The 15,105-nt window shown below is 43.3% G+C and overlaps 1 protein-coding gene across 2 annotated transcripts in view; it reads left to right on the top strand.

The window, feature by feature from the left end:
- Positions 1-15,105, top strand: part of ENTREP2 (endosomal transmembrane epsin interactor 2) — a 210,035-nt gene that overhangs the window by 114,368 nt on the left and 80,562 nt on the right. The gene's annotated exons all lie outside the window — the stretch shown is intronic.

Genomic DNA, 15,105 nt, shown 5'->3' with positions numbered 1-15,105 from the left:
TTCAATAGTGGAAATCCCAGACCTCATACTAGCCTCCCCAATAGAGGGGTAACATCCCCTCAATAACAAGTCATCCTTGGGCCAGGACTCCTGGGTCAAAATGGTATGGGAATGAGGTGGAGGTTTGATAGGGTAAGTATCCCTAGAAGATAAAACCCAACCAACCGCACCCCAAGCGGGGAGGACAGTGCCATGGTGTTTCATTAACTGTCAATCCCCCTCTCCCTCCTGGGTTAATTGGAGGATTGTTGGTTCTATCTGTGGCTGTGGAAGTATTAATGAGGTATGTGCTATAAAATGTGGATCACTGGCTAACAAAGAGCCAGCTTCGAATACGGAAGATCTGTCCATCCTGTCTCGCCAGGAGTACAGTAGAGAAGGCTGATCATTCTGATAAGTTTTTGGAACATTAGGCAAAGGTCCAGATGTAGATTTGGTGCTGGATATCTCCAGAGTGTCAGCAACATAGAGTTCTTTAGGTGTTGTTGCCATAGAAATGTCAGAGACGCCAAATTCCTCATCTAATTCGGTGTCATTTGAAAAAGGAACAGGGAGTTGCACTGATGTCTTTCTATGGGATAAAGAGCTGTTGGACATCTTTAAATATTGTGCTCTAGGCTCTACTGTCCTCATAATTTGGGTAGAAATCTCAGTCTTTATACTCATTAGCCTATTCTTCAGGTCTTGTAATTCTAGGCTTACAGAGTTCTTTTTTTCCTTCGGGCAATTAGTGTTTCTAGTGTTGAGCTTGGTTTCCTTTATCCGCATTAGCTTTGACTATATGCAAGGGACCAATTGCCTCCTAGTTTCGTCCTTAAATACCCTCACTGGGCGGAGAGAATGGAACCACCATAGAGTATTCTTTATCTCCATGAGTCGAGATGGGAGGGCTGATGATCTAAAGGTCATAAATAGGCGCATGGTGTTTCTCAAGGTAGGCAGGAAGTGGAAATTTTCTAGATCTACATTTCGGTAATGGTAATTCAGGAGCTGAGACGGACAGAGTAATTTGTCTGCGGTTCATCCACCTATGAGTGTATTGGTGAATCTCAAGCATTATCTGGTTCGTTTGCAAGACTTGACAGGACCTCACTTCATCCATAGTTGAGTTGGTGAGTTGTTAACAAAGTCATTTCTTATCATCCTTTTAAGCCCTTGGGCATTTGAAGGGGAGGAACTAGTATCAAATTGTTTCTCAATGTTAACTATTTTGGTGAGGATTTCATTCAGTCTTTGGAGAACCAGAACCATAGTTTCTGCAGACAACATGCAAATCTCTTGGTAGGGGAGCGCATCCGGAATCGGTTGAAAGCAGGCTCCTCTGATATCTTGTTCTAGAGGCCTGGGTGGGTCAGCGTTAGGAGTGGGAGGAATCCCTCCTGCTCCTGCTCCTGCTCTTGCCCTCTTGGACGGATTAGCATTTTCTGGGAGGAGGGGGGTCGGGTCATTGTCATCCTCCTTAAGGGGGGGTGAGGTTCCCCCAACGTTGTTACTCACTGTTTGTTCTATTTGCTCCGTTTTCTCGGTTTCCTCAACCCGCTCTGTTTCTGAGCCAGGGGAGATGGCGTTGGCTCTCTGCTGATTCTTTGTTCTAGAGGAATTGTGAGTCCCAATAATGCTCTTCTGGCTCTTTGCACCTCGTTTTCTCCTTCTGGCAGGCATTCTTAATAAGAAAGTTAGTAGGTCTGGAAGAGCCCAGAATGTGTCAAAATAATGTAGAATTTTGGGCTGCTTAGCGATTTTGATGCGTGCATGAGCGTCACCATCTATCTAGATTTTCTTACCCTTTGGCAACCTTTAATCTGATTATATTTACCACCGCTCTCTGATCCTTGTGTGTATGTATATCTCTCTCTACATCTATCTATCTATCTATCTATCTATCTATCTATCTATCTATCTATCTATCTATCTATCATCTATATCTATATCATCTATCTATCATCTATTTTATGGTTACCAGATTTTTTTCAATGAATCCGGGGACACTTTTTTGGAAGCTGAGTAGCAACAGGGAGTCAGTAGTGAGGATGGTGAGGCAAAAGACCCTGGGCCCAAGCGCACATGCATATTGTATAATGGTGCAAAGCCCTTCTTTCGCACCCTGTGAAACATAAATGCTCTGAGTTTTTAAAAAACTGAGCAACAGCGCTCCGCCCACCCGTGTCTCTGGAGCCTCCCCTGATCTCCTGCCCGCTTCCCCCTTTGTTTTGACTGATTGGGGGAGGCTTGGGAGTCATGGGCGGCCGGCCGTTCCCCAGTTTTATTAAAACTCTGCGCATTTATGTTTCATGGTGCGAAAGAAGGGATTTGCACCTTGCTTGGCAGAGAAACCACGTGCCTTGCGCCCCTCCTAGGCAACGGCCACCCGCCCACAACTCCCGAGCCTCCCCGGATCTGTCAAAACAAAGGGGGAAGGTGGCAGGAGATCTGTACCTCCGGACGTCCCTGGTTCTCCCTTGGCAGTGGCGGCGGCAGCAAGCAGCTCCTGAAGCCAGCCAGAGCCAACTGCGCCACCAGGCTGGCTCTGGGCTGCCACGTTTCCCGGGGTCAGATTTGGAAATCTGGGGACATTCCAGGGATGGAATTTGTCTGGGGACAGATTTGCAGATCCGGGGACATCTGGTATCCCTACCTATCTACTCGCTATAGTAAAAAATACCATTAAAACTTTTCTGTTTATAGGTGACTAGGCTCCCAGTCTGCTTACCAAATGCAATTCAGACTAATTAGATTTCCTGGGAATGGGGTTTGTAGGGACTCTTTCAGGTCCTGCTGGGAGACAAGCAAGCAGATGTGTGTGTTTGTGCATGACACAGATTCTTTTACTATGAAAATGTGCCTACGCCTCCCCTAGCTGGGATCATTGTGGAAAATGTGCCAGCGTTTGCCTTAGAGGCAGCTTTTTCTCTCTCTGTGTGACAAAGGTTGGAGGATTTCAGAGCGATCATCTGTCTTGGGAGAGGCAAGGAGGTTAGTGTTGCTTTACTAATTGGGAATCCTATTTAGTGGAGAGGAGCAGATAGAGAAATGACTGTGATGTTGACCTTTTCAGCTGGCCTCTGTCTGAATTTTGCTGCTATCGGAAGAGTCCGGGAGAGCCAGTCTGCTTCTGCAGTCCTTGAGTATCTGTCCTTTAGAAATTCAGCTTTAGAAGTGATTGGAGAGTCTGTGAGCTTTATTTTTTTCAAGATTTTTTGGATGCAGCTGAAGCCTTATTTACATAGGCTGGCATAGCCAATGTTCAGGAATTTATTTTGATCATTTTATCATTTATTAAATCTGTAGATCTCAGGGCAGTTCACAACATAAAAATACAATTTAAAAAACACAAAAACAAGAACAAAACAAATCAGTAACCCCTCACGCTCCCCATGCCTCCTCCCACAAATTTAAAAGGACATAGAGAGAATTAAGTTCTTAACCCGAGGTACCACTGTAAACAGACCTTCGTTGGCAAGGTGATGTCTCTGCTTTTTAAGATGTTGTCTAGGTTTGTCATTGCTTTTCTCCCAAGAAGCAGGCGTCTTTTAATTTCATGACTGCTGTCACCATCTGCAGTGATCATGGAGCCCAAGAAAGTAAAATCTCTCACTGCCTCCATTTCTTCCCCTTCTATTTGCCAGGAGGTGATGGGCCCAGTGGCCATGATCTTTGCTTTTTTGATGTTGAGCTTCAGACCATATTTTGCACTCTTCTCTTTCACCCTCTTTAAGAGGTTTTTTAATTCCTCCTCACTTTCTGCAATCAAAGTTAATAATAATAAATTTTTGCTGCTGTTGTTGTTGTTGCAATTAAAGACCCACAAATAGAGCAGCCGACAACAACTCTTGAAAGGGCAAGATGAATAATTTTTACCCATGTGTCAAAACATGGCCATTTATTCTGTTTAAAGCAGGCTTATCGTGATTATGGGATTGACAAACAAGGCTACCACTTTTCTTAACTTTTGTTTTATGAAAAATAGAAGAGCATCTGCCCCACATGAGCCAATTCTTAATTAGGGCTCTGAGTATCCTGCACTAGAAAGAGCAAATTCTGCACCATTGAAGAAAAATATAATATAACTTAAAAGCCTTAAACCAGACTTCCCCAAGGTGGTGCCCTCTAGACGCTTTGAACTACAACTCCCATCAGCCCAGCTAGCACAGCCTGTAGGATGACCTGTACATCAGCTTGTCACCAATAACGTTCTTGCAGCTATGATAAAACTTTGAACTAAAAGTCTATGACCTGTGTTTCTGATTTCATATATCCCAGGAGAACAAACAAAGGATTTCTAGGCACAGAATAGGCTGCTGAATGCTCAGTATTCATTATAAACCTCCCCCAGTCTGTTGTGATTGCTAACTGCTGTTTGGAACCAGGGAAATGACGGGACAGCAACATTTGTTACCAATTTCTTCTCTTTTATATCACAAATGAAGTACTGTAGAGTAGATTAAGAAGTCACACCTCCACCACCGCAATCTGTAATCGTCAACTTGTCCCTATTCTACCTCTTTCAAGTTGCTGTACAGTTTCTCTGCTTACAACTTGACTTTCATGTTCCTCTTGGTGTTTCTGGGAAAGGGGAAAATGATTACCCTCACAAGTGTGTAGTTTTCCTAGCAGCATGTTTCCACACCCTGTTTTAAAACCTAGCTTAGTCCAGCAATCCTGGCATGCAGCTTGTTGCTCCCTCTGCTTTTCAGTATCATTAAGGTTATATTTAAGACTGCTTTGAAAGCACAGGAGAAAAAAATATGAAGTTCATTGGCCCACATAGGTAATAGAATTTCTAAAAGCTTGCCTCATTCATGGAGCCTCATGACAACCCCATGGAGAAGGCAAACCCATTTTATCCTGGTTAATTATAGATGTGTGTCTAAATATACTTTGAGTCACCATAGAAGACAGAAAAGACCATCTCTGTGCCAGTATCTTGGATTAAAGAGCAGTTTCAGCTTGGAGAATTAGTTGCTAATTGCCAGGGGTGATCAAGTCAAGGAAGCAAGGCTGGGCATGGAATGAACCCCTTGCGTCTCGTTTCATTCATGCCATCAACTTGCCCCTTTCCATAGATATAGGGTGTGGTCCCATTGGGAGGAAGGAGGCTTTCGCTGAAATGAATCGGCTCCTCCTATGCTGCTTTTTAATCTTCTCTCCCTTCCAGCTAGTATTCCATTTCTGTTGCCTTTCTTTAAAAAAAAAAGATTGTAGAGTTGGAAAAGTTTCACCAGTCCAATATCACAGGATCTTGTCAGGCAGACAGCCGAAAAGCAGCTAAAGGATTAGTCTTTCTTTTCCTTTTTGTCAAATCTTTTTTATTGAGTTTTACATTTCAAATTTAAGCATTAAGCATCAACATCATCATTTAGGATTCCCTGAATCCTTTGCCTCCCCTCCACCCTTCCATGGTTACCATTATTGATCTTTTTTCAGCTGCTTCACTTATTTTCTCTATTTTTAAAAATAATAATACATTTTTACCACAGTTTTTAGTACATTACAAGCATTACTCAAATCCGGCCAAAGTTTTCAGTTGTTTGCAGTGTTTTCTTAAATACATTGTAAATTTTCCCCATTCCTTCTTGAAAGTCTTCTCTTCCTGGTTTCTGATTTCCCCAGTCAGTTTCGTCATTTCAGCATAATCCATCTTCATCATGAGCTATTCATCTCTGGTTGGGACTTTTATCTTCTTTCCATCTCTTGGCCCGTAGCATCCACACTGCTGTCGTTGCATACATAATTGTTTCTGCTCCTTTGGTATCTCTGCACCTAAAAGACCTAATAAAAAACCCTCTGTTTTTTTCACAAACGTTATTTTTTTTTAAAAAAAAATGATATTTATTGGAATTTCAAATAATACATAAAAAGTAAAACAAACAAAAAAAGAAAAATTCAACGTACAATCCATATTTTCAATACCTTTTTTCCACGACTTCCCCTCGCCTCCCCTTCTTGTATTCCATATCCAAAAGTTTGTTCAGCAAGTTCTTATCCCTAAATTTTAACCTTAATTTATTGTTATGTTAGATTCAATTTGTATATCGACTTTTAGCTTATATACATCAATCATACTTAGAAACTTTTTCTAAGATCGTCCCAGTTTCCCTTCCATGAATTCCCCATTTTACTACTGGTGACAACACAAAAAGCAAAAAAGATAGAAAAAATCAGAGTATTATTGTACATCCTTTGGATTTCCAAATCCCACCCTCCCTTCCCCGGTGTGAATCCCCAAACCATTGTCCATTAGTCCATCTTTTATCAGCCTGGCAACCTCACGTCTGAGGCCCTTAAATCTCTTTCAGTCCCTCTCTGCCGGTTTCTTTGAAGGTCCTTTATATTAAACACCAAATCTCGGAGGGGCAAAATCCCTATAATGTCCATGTTCCTTCCAGCCAGACCTCCATATTTAAAGGTGGAGCTCAAATCTTGTTTCTCAAACTTTTTAAGTCCAAACAGCCCAAAGGCTCCAACTTCCACCTTGATCAGATTTATCGACCATAGATCTTCAGATTTCCACAAAAGGAGATCTTCCACTCCTCACTTTCCAATTCAAACCCAGTTTTTATCATCCAGTTCTTTTTTTTTTTTCATATTGACAGGCCTCCGGCTCTCCTTTGCCTTCTGCAGCATTGCAGCCCCTCCTTCCTGCTCCTCCTGTTCCACATATATCTCTTTCTCCACTTCTTCAATTTTCTCAAGTTTCTTTTCTTGTTCAGCTGCCTGGGTTTTGTACATCAAATCCTTTTCCAACTCAGTAGATTCCTTTGCTGTTGACTTCAAAGTTATGGCACATGTAGACAAAACAAAACCTTGCTCTTGCGACTCACGCAACTTTCTCACGAGAAAAATAACCTCCTCCAGGTCAGCTAGTATTTTTCGACCAATTTCCATTTTTGTAATGTCCCTGAACCCCCACTAGAGGGATTCTGGTTATTCAGTATTCCTTTCACTTCCAACCCAAAAGCCAAGTTAATTTGTTTCAGTTCTTCTTTATTTTCAGCGATTTGTAACTATATTGTATCTATTGTAACCAGCAGGAACATCAGAAACAAAGTTCTCTATTTTTTCCGACTTTGACAGCTAATTTGACAGCTGTCAAAATCTCTTATGTCTCCTCAGCAGGCTCCTCTCGCGGATCACTCACGGTCCCAGGATGGGTGGCACTTTAGTTCAAAAAATTTACTCTCATCCTCCAGCACAATTACTTATACTATCAATCCGTGCAATTAATAACTTTCATCCAATTAAGAAAAGGTTCTTCTTCGACCTTAGTTGTCAAATCCTTGCTTTAAATTGTATACAATGGGGGGGAGACGGACTTCCTTTTTGCATCTCCCCCACTCGTACCAAATCCAAAGAAATTTTTAGTCCAGTTTCAAATTTACTCACGGGTTGTCATCTTTAGATTTTAGTCCAAATTTCCAAAAGAAGAAGTCAGCGCTCTCAGTCAAATGGCATGCGGCTTCGCTTGGCAGGGGAAGCAGAAGACTCAGCACCGTGCCGCTCCCCGTCCCCCGCTCCGAAGCCTTTAAAAAGGCTTCTTCGCAGGTCGGGGGGCGCAAACGGTGCCCGCCGAGTCACCAGGTCCACGGGCTTCCGCGCCCGTGGTTTTTGAGGGTCCCCGCGTCGCCGGCGTGGCAGGACCCGACCCCTGTCTAGCAGATTCCCTCCAGAGCTCGGAGGGAATCCGCCATTCGGCTATGGCGCCAACCCGGAAGTCCCACACAAACGTTATTTTAAACATTTTTTCCAACTCATTAGAAATCATTTTCCAGAATGCTTTTGTTATCTCGCACGTCCACCACATGTGGTAGAAGGTGCCTTCCTTCTCCTTACATTTCCAACAAACATTTGAAGCAGTTCTGTACATCTTTGCTAGTTTTATAGGTGTTAAATACCACCGATACATCATTTTCATATAGTTCTCCTTCAACGTACAGCACGCTGTAAATTTTAAATCCTCCCTCCATAACTTTCCCCAAGATGAAAATTATTATTTTTTTAAAAAAAATATTGATTACTTTTAAAGATTACAAAAAGGAAAAGAAAAGAAGACAAAAAAGAAAAAACAAAAGAGAAAAAACCCAATACAATACAATATATAGACAATACAAAACACAACCTAAACCCATTAAACTAAACTAAACAAAACCCACTCCCTAACCCTAACCCTAAAGAAAACAAAACAAAAACAATTTAAAAACATACATCATCCCTTTTCCAAGATGAAAATTGGATATTGTGCCCAATATCTTGTGCTCATTGTATCATTACAGATTTAACTTCTTCATCTTTAGCAGTGTTTCCCAACCGGTGTTCCGCGGCACACTAGCGAGACGTTGCCTGGTGTGCCGTGGGAGGGAGGCGGGCGAGTTGGGCGGCGAGAGGCGGGGCGGTGGCGGCATCTCCTGCTGGATGCAAATCCAAACATGGCGGGCGCCTCCCTCGCTCCTTTGTAGGCGGACCATCGAGAGAGAAAGAAAAGGAGGCGAAAGAGCGAGAGAAGGCGCCTGCGCGGAAAGAGGAGCGAGCAGTGCGCCTGCGCGCCGCGGCACCCGAGTGCAGTGAAATTCCGTGAAGAGGGGAGGGGGGGCTGGAAAAGAGAGAAAGGAAAGATTTTTCTTTTTTTAAAAAAAAAAAGGAAGAGGGAAAGAAGAGAAAAAGCGGCAGAAGCTGAGGGGAAGGTTTCCGTGAGGGAGAGAGAGAGAGAAACGTGGGGCTGGCGGGACCCCTCCTCTTCCGCCACGCGTCGCCCGCCACCGCCTCAGAATCTCCTCAGGAGCGGCGGCAGCAGCTCCCCCTCGCCCCCTTCCTCCCCCCCCAGCCCCCTCCCAACCCCCGGACGAGGGACGTGAGGTGGCGCCGCTGAGAGGATGGGAAGGCCCCTGGCGGCGGGGTCAGCTCGAGCAAGGAGGGGCGAGCGCTAGCCGGCTGGCTCTAGCCCGGCAAGAAGAGGAGGAGGAGGAGGAGCACGCCGTCGCTTCCACAGCGGCCGCCCCACACTCCCCTCCCCGGGCACCGGCGGGGAGAATGACGGAGCTCCAGTCCGCGCTGCTACTGCGGAGACAGCTGGCAGGTCGGTCCGTCCGTCGGTCAGGGCAAAACACACCACAGCGCAGGCAGAGGCAGGCAGGCCCGTCTCTCCCCGCCCCCCCTCGGACCTGGCCGGCCTGGGGTTTGCACCCCAAACATTCATGTCCACCCCAGCTACACAAGCCACACCTTGCTCTCAGTTCGATCTGTCAAATAACTCACCTATCATTCACATAAAGAACCTAGTCTATCCTCAAATGTCAGAATGTACCTCCTCTCTAGCTTCCCCCACTTCATCTAGGCACTTTCAGCCCTTACTTAACCCACCCCAGCCTGCTTACTCTTCCTTCATTTGCTATAAAAACTAAATACAGAGAGAGACTGAGAGCTGTTGACGAAGAGCTACGTGTGTGTCTTTCTTCGATTCCAGCCAGAATATCAGCTTTGTGTTCAGCCAAACAGGCCCAGGTTGCGCACTGAATAAAGTATTTTATAATTTTTCATATTTCTGTTTACTTACTATTTCATAATAAAGTAATTATAAAATACTTTCTTTGTGTTTATTTGATTCCTATTAAAGAGAGTTACTTTATATATAGTCAATATAGGCACAGAGTTAATTTTTTAAACATTTTCTAATGGTGGTGTGCCTCGAGATTTTTTTCATGAAACAAGTGTGCCTTTGCCCAAAAAAGGTTGGGAAACACTGATCTTTAGTATGCCACTGTAGCAACAACTTACACATTTTGGAAAGTAACTTCACATTGTTTTCCAATAAATATTTTTCAAACTCAAAGTTTAGCTACACTGACTATGGGTATTGTTTGAAATAAAAATAGCATTATTGGCAATACATTCATTTTCATAACTGAAATTCTTCCCCCAGAGTGATAAATAGGAAACCCAGCCAGATGGGCAGGGTATGAATAATAAATTCCTCCTCCTCCTCCTCCTCCTCCTCCTCCTCCTCCTCCTCCTCCTCCTCCTCCTCCTCCTCCTCCTCCTCCTCCTCCTCCTCCTCCTCTTCTTCTTCTTCTTCTTCTTCTTCTTCTTCTTCTTCTTCTTCTTCTTCTTTTTCTTCTTTCCAGGTTGCTACATAGTTATCCTTAAAGATATTTATGTTCTTAACTGTCAACCAAACCCCCAAGTACTTCACTTTTCCCCCAATTGTCAGTTGTGTTGCTAGTTGTAGTTCATTTTAATTTTGTTCTGTCATATTTTTCACCAATACTTTCATTTTGTTTTTATTTAACTTGAATCCTGCTACCTGTCCAAACAGGTATTTTATCTAATACCCTTGGTATAGTCACCAACAGGTTTTCTACTGCTATTACAAGGTCATCTGCAAATGCTCTCGGTTTGTATGCTTTGCACCCAACTGTTTTACCTTTTATTTCTTCACCAGATCTTACGTTCCTCGCCAGGGTCTGTAACACCAAAATAAACAATAACGGTGACAGGGGACAACCCTGTCTTGTCCCTTTTGTAATTTTAAATTTTTCTGATATTATGTTATTCATTATCAACTTTGCCTGCTGGTCTGTATAAATTAGTTAGTGTTTCAAGTCTTCCAAGAGGACAGAAGCTCAAACAAGTTGCTCACTAGGAGCTCTCTGTGGTGCTGAAACTAGGAGCTTTCCTTGGTGCTGACTTGTTCTGTGGGCTTCTCCGCAAGACCAGAACAAGAGATCTAGCTCCCTTACGTTCTGTGCACCTGCCACTCCTCCTTTTTGTCCCTTAAAGCACTTGTTTCCCCTTTTCTCAAGAACTTTCTTTCTCTTTCTCTCTTTAAGAAGAGAGCTTCCTCAACCATTCTGTCCCAAATTTCCCCTCCCTTCCTTTCAGATAACTTACCTTACCTGTTGTGAGGATGAACATGGGGCTAAAGGACCATGTTTGTTTAGCCCTTAGCTCCTGGGATGGAGGGAGGGAGGGAGAGGGGGGAATGTGTGTAAAAAATGCAACAAATAAATAAATGAGAACTGAAACCAGAGCTTCAATAAGAAGATGTCTTTTTAAATGATACAACAGGGGGATCAAAGGAGGAATTTCAAAAGGCACTAGATTTCCTGCTTAAACTACAGACAGGTGGTGAGGGACATTCATAAGGCAATGGAGCAAGATTTTAGACAAATCTCCCCCCCCCCCCCCGCAATTGGTTAGAGGAGAGTCACAAGAGAGAGTGATGAGTCACCCTTTCAGCTCTGCAGAGGCGTGAAGCTGTTTCCAACTGAGAGCAAAACAAGAAGCAGAAAGACTTTGTTTCCTTTGGCTCTGAGAAAAACACATGAAATATAGTTTGCTCCCCTTACAAAGGACTAAAGGACTCCATTTTTATTTTCTTGAGAGGTGTGAGAAGCTTGTCTCTGCAGAGCATTCTCTTATTTGCTCTGTGACCTTTAAATTATCTGTTGTATTAGGGAGCATGTTTAGACAAGCTAGAGAAACACATCTATCCATCTCACTTTTGATTTCCTTTCTACGGGGATTATTGCTTGCCCATTTTTAATTTCCACTCAGTGCTGGCTTTTGTTTCATTAGTTCCTGACATGCCCTAGATAGGCATATAGATAGATAGATGGAATGTTCTGTTTATATGGCTTCAAAAAACAGTGCTGGCCAAATTGTTGGCTCTGAGCCAAATCTGATTTGCAAAACATATTAATCTGTTTGTACTGTCAACAACCATACTGAATTTTAATCAAGGTACTGATAACAAGGTGGGCTGCAGTTTCTCCTGTAAGGAAAATGATCTTTTTTCCTTTACAAGTTATGAGAGAAGCATAAAAAAGATAAAGGTAAAGGACCCCTGGATGGTTAAGTCCAGTCAAAGATGACTATGGGGTGCGGCGCTCATCTCGCTTTCAGGCTGAGGGAGCCAGCATTTGTCCACAGGCAGCTTTCCGGGTCATGTGGCCAGCAGGACTAAACCGCTACTGGTGCAATGGAACACCATGACGGAAACCAGAGCGCACGGAAATGCCATAAAGACATAAGTGCAGAAGAGCTCTGCTGGATCAAGTTATCTCATCAAGCATCCTCTTCTCACGGTGGCTTAACAAAACTCCGATCCAGAAGGGAGCAAGGCAAGGGTGTCCATTGTCCCCATTGCTTTCATTTTGGTTTTGGAAGTCTTGCTTAGAAATATTAGGCAAGATGAGAGAATTAAGGGGATAAAGATCAAAAGGGAAAACTGTAAATTACTGTCTTTTGCTGATGATCTGATGATACTTCTGGAAATCCCTTTTCAGGGAGTGGAGTCTTATGAATAAATTAAATGAATTTGGCATGTTAGTAGGTTTTAAGGTTAATCATCAGAAAACGAAAAACTTAATAATTAAAAACAAAAGACTGATGGAGAAAACTGAATTCCAAATTGAAAAAAGTAAAGTATAGGCATCACCATGACAAATATAATTACTTTGAAATGATATACAATTAATGTTAAAACATGGATGGACAATTTAAAAGGATATATTAAGATGGGAAAAATTAAAACTGTCTTTACTGGGTAGAATTTCTATAATAAAGATGAATATAATGCCAAGAATGTTTTTGTTCCAAACAATACTTGTTATAGCTAATGACTTGCAGTTCAAACAATGGCAAAAAGATTTATCTAGGTTTTTATAGCAAGGGGAAAACCTATAAAACTTTACAAGATGCAAAGGAAAGGGGAGGGTTGGGTGTACCAAATCTAAAAATGTATTTTGCAGCTTGTTGTTTAATGAGGATGAAGGAGTTGTTGACATTAGGGCTGAGTGATACTACTTTCCAACATCATAATGTATCTCCAGTTAAACCTTGTGATATGCCAATATATTATGATGTTGGAAAGGAGGAAAGAAGACAGGGAGGAAGGGTGCCGTTGCCGACCACACAGACAATCAGCTTCACCATGCACAGCTTCTGCCGGTTCCTGGCAAGGGTGTGCGCCGCTACCCCGGGCTGCCCCTCGGGCAGAGCACATCAGCCAGGGCACCACACGGCATGGCACCACGCACACAGAGCCCCAGAGGCCACCGGCCTCCTCAGATCTGTTAGCCATGTCTCACCCTGACAATAGCCTCTTGCCATACAGGTGGCAGCTACTGGGAGCAACCATGATGGGGGCACGAACCAAACATGTTCTGCTCAGACTTCATTCCACTCAGTGATCAGTGTGAGGGAGGATGAGGCAACTTGCCAGTGCTCACACGGCCAGAGAAACCAGCTGAGGGGCTGGCGGACCCCACTCACATCTTGGGCTCCTGAGGCAATCGCTAGGCTGTGGAAGGAGGGAGTGGGCAAACATCAGGTGGCTTGATTAAAGTGCACGATGCTGGCTGCAGTCGGGGTGAGCAGGGATTTGCAATACATTGCCTGCTCCGAAATTCTGAAATTGCTTTTGCACTTTTAACTTTAAACCGGTTTCAGGCAATGTGTCAATACATCACCCAGTTGACATTGAGAAATGAGAGGATTTTGGAAAAGGGAGGACATGACCTGAAGTTTGGATGACATGGATATTTGTATTACGATAAAGTTAAAGTTAATGTGGATTTTAAAAATCAGTTTATTAGAAGTGCCATGCTAAGAATTTGGAATAAATATAAACCTTGGTTGTTCCAAAACACACCCTTTATAGATTTCACCACAACAAGCTTTTAGCAGAAAAGAGATGACAGGCAAAGAGAAATGGATAACGTACCGAGAATTAATAGTACTGCATCAAGGAGATCACAAAATAAAAACAAAGAAGCAATTAATAAGGGAATGTTACAGTCTTCATTGGTCAGAGAGGTTTAAAAAGATAAAAAGAATTTTTGTATAGAGCAAGAATAGACAGGCTTTGAAATTCAGCTGTTCCCAGATGATGATTTTGCTATTGCAAAATGTATAAACTTACTGAAATTTGAAACCGAAAAGCAGATTAAAGAATGCACGGGCAAAAATAATTGGTTATAATGTATTGACAAAACAGTGGGAACATAAGTGAACTAAGGGTTAAAACTTACACTGTGTTATTAACTTAAATAGATCTTTTATAAAATGATTTATCATTGGTACTGAACTCCTGAGAAACTATTCAGAATGGATAAAGGTGTTTCAAACGTTTGGTAGAAATGCCAAAACACAAAAGAACATTTTATAACGTTTGGTGGCTAAAAAAAAAGTTGGATATAGATACATACCATATTTTTCGCTCCATAGGATGCACTTTTTCCCTCTTAAAAACTAAGGGGAAAAGTCTGTGCGTCCTATGGAGCGAATGCGGGGGGGAGGCAGGCAGGAAAAGCCCCCAAGAGCCGCACACAAGCTTCGCACAGCTCTTGCGGGCTTTTCCCCAGGAGGGAGAAGGGACCGCCGCTCCCCGACCTGTTCTGGGGTCGGGGGAAGTTCGGGCTTCCCCCGCCCCAGCCCCGCGGCTAAAAAGGAGGAGCCTGAAGCACCCGGAGCGCAGCGCAAACTGCAGCTGCTCTCCGGGGGCTTCAGGCAGCTATCCGCAAGCCTTCGGAGAGCAGTGGGAGTTCTCGCTGCGCTCAGAAGGCTTGCGGATAGCCACCTGAAGCCTGGAGAGCGGGAGGGGTCGGTGCACACTGATCCCTCTTGCTCTCCAGGCTTCACTTCGCTGGAGAGGTGCTGTACAGTTTTCCCTCTCTGCACAGCGCCCCTTCAGCGAAGTGGGAGGAGAAATGGAAGGGGCTCCGTTTCTCCTGCCGCTTCGCTGCAGGGGCGCTGAGCAGAGAGGGGGAGATATTTTTTCCCCCTGTTCTCCCCCTCCTATAGTCCGGTGCGTCCTATAGAGTGAAAAATACGGTACATTAATACTGCAAATTTCAAAGGTTAATATTCAATTGAAGCCAGAATTCTGTATTTTAGGGTTAATGAATACACAACTGGAAAAGTATTTGGGGAGATTACTCCAATATATAACCACAGCGGAGAGATTGTTATATGCACAAAGATGGAAAGATTCAGCCCTACCCACTATAGAAGAATGGCTGATAAAACAATAGGAGTTGACTGAGATGGCAAAGTTAGCGTATTCAATTAGAGAAAAGTCATTTATGACATTTATTAAGGACTGGAAATTTC

Source organism: Podarcis melisellensis (assembly GCF_964234715.1).
Source record: "Podarcis melisellensis genome assembly, chromosome: 14".
In the NCBI taxonomy this organism is placed as follows: Eukaryota; Metazoa; Chordata; class Lepidosauria; order Squamata; family Lacertidae; genus Podarcis; species Podarcis melisellensis.
Note: the sequence above shows the minus strand (reverse complement) of the source record. Positions and strands in the feature narration are given on the sequence as shown.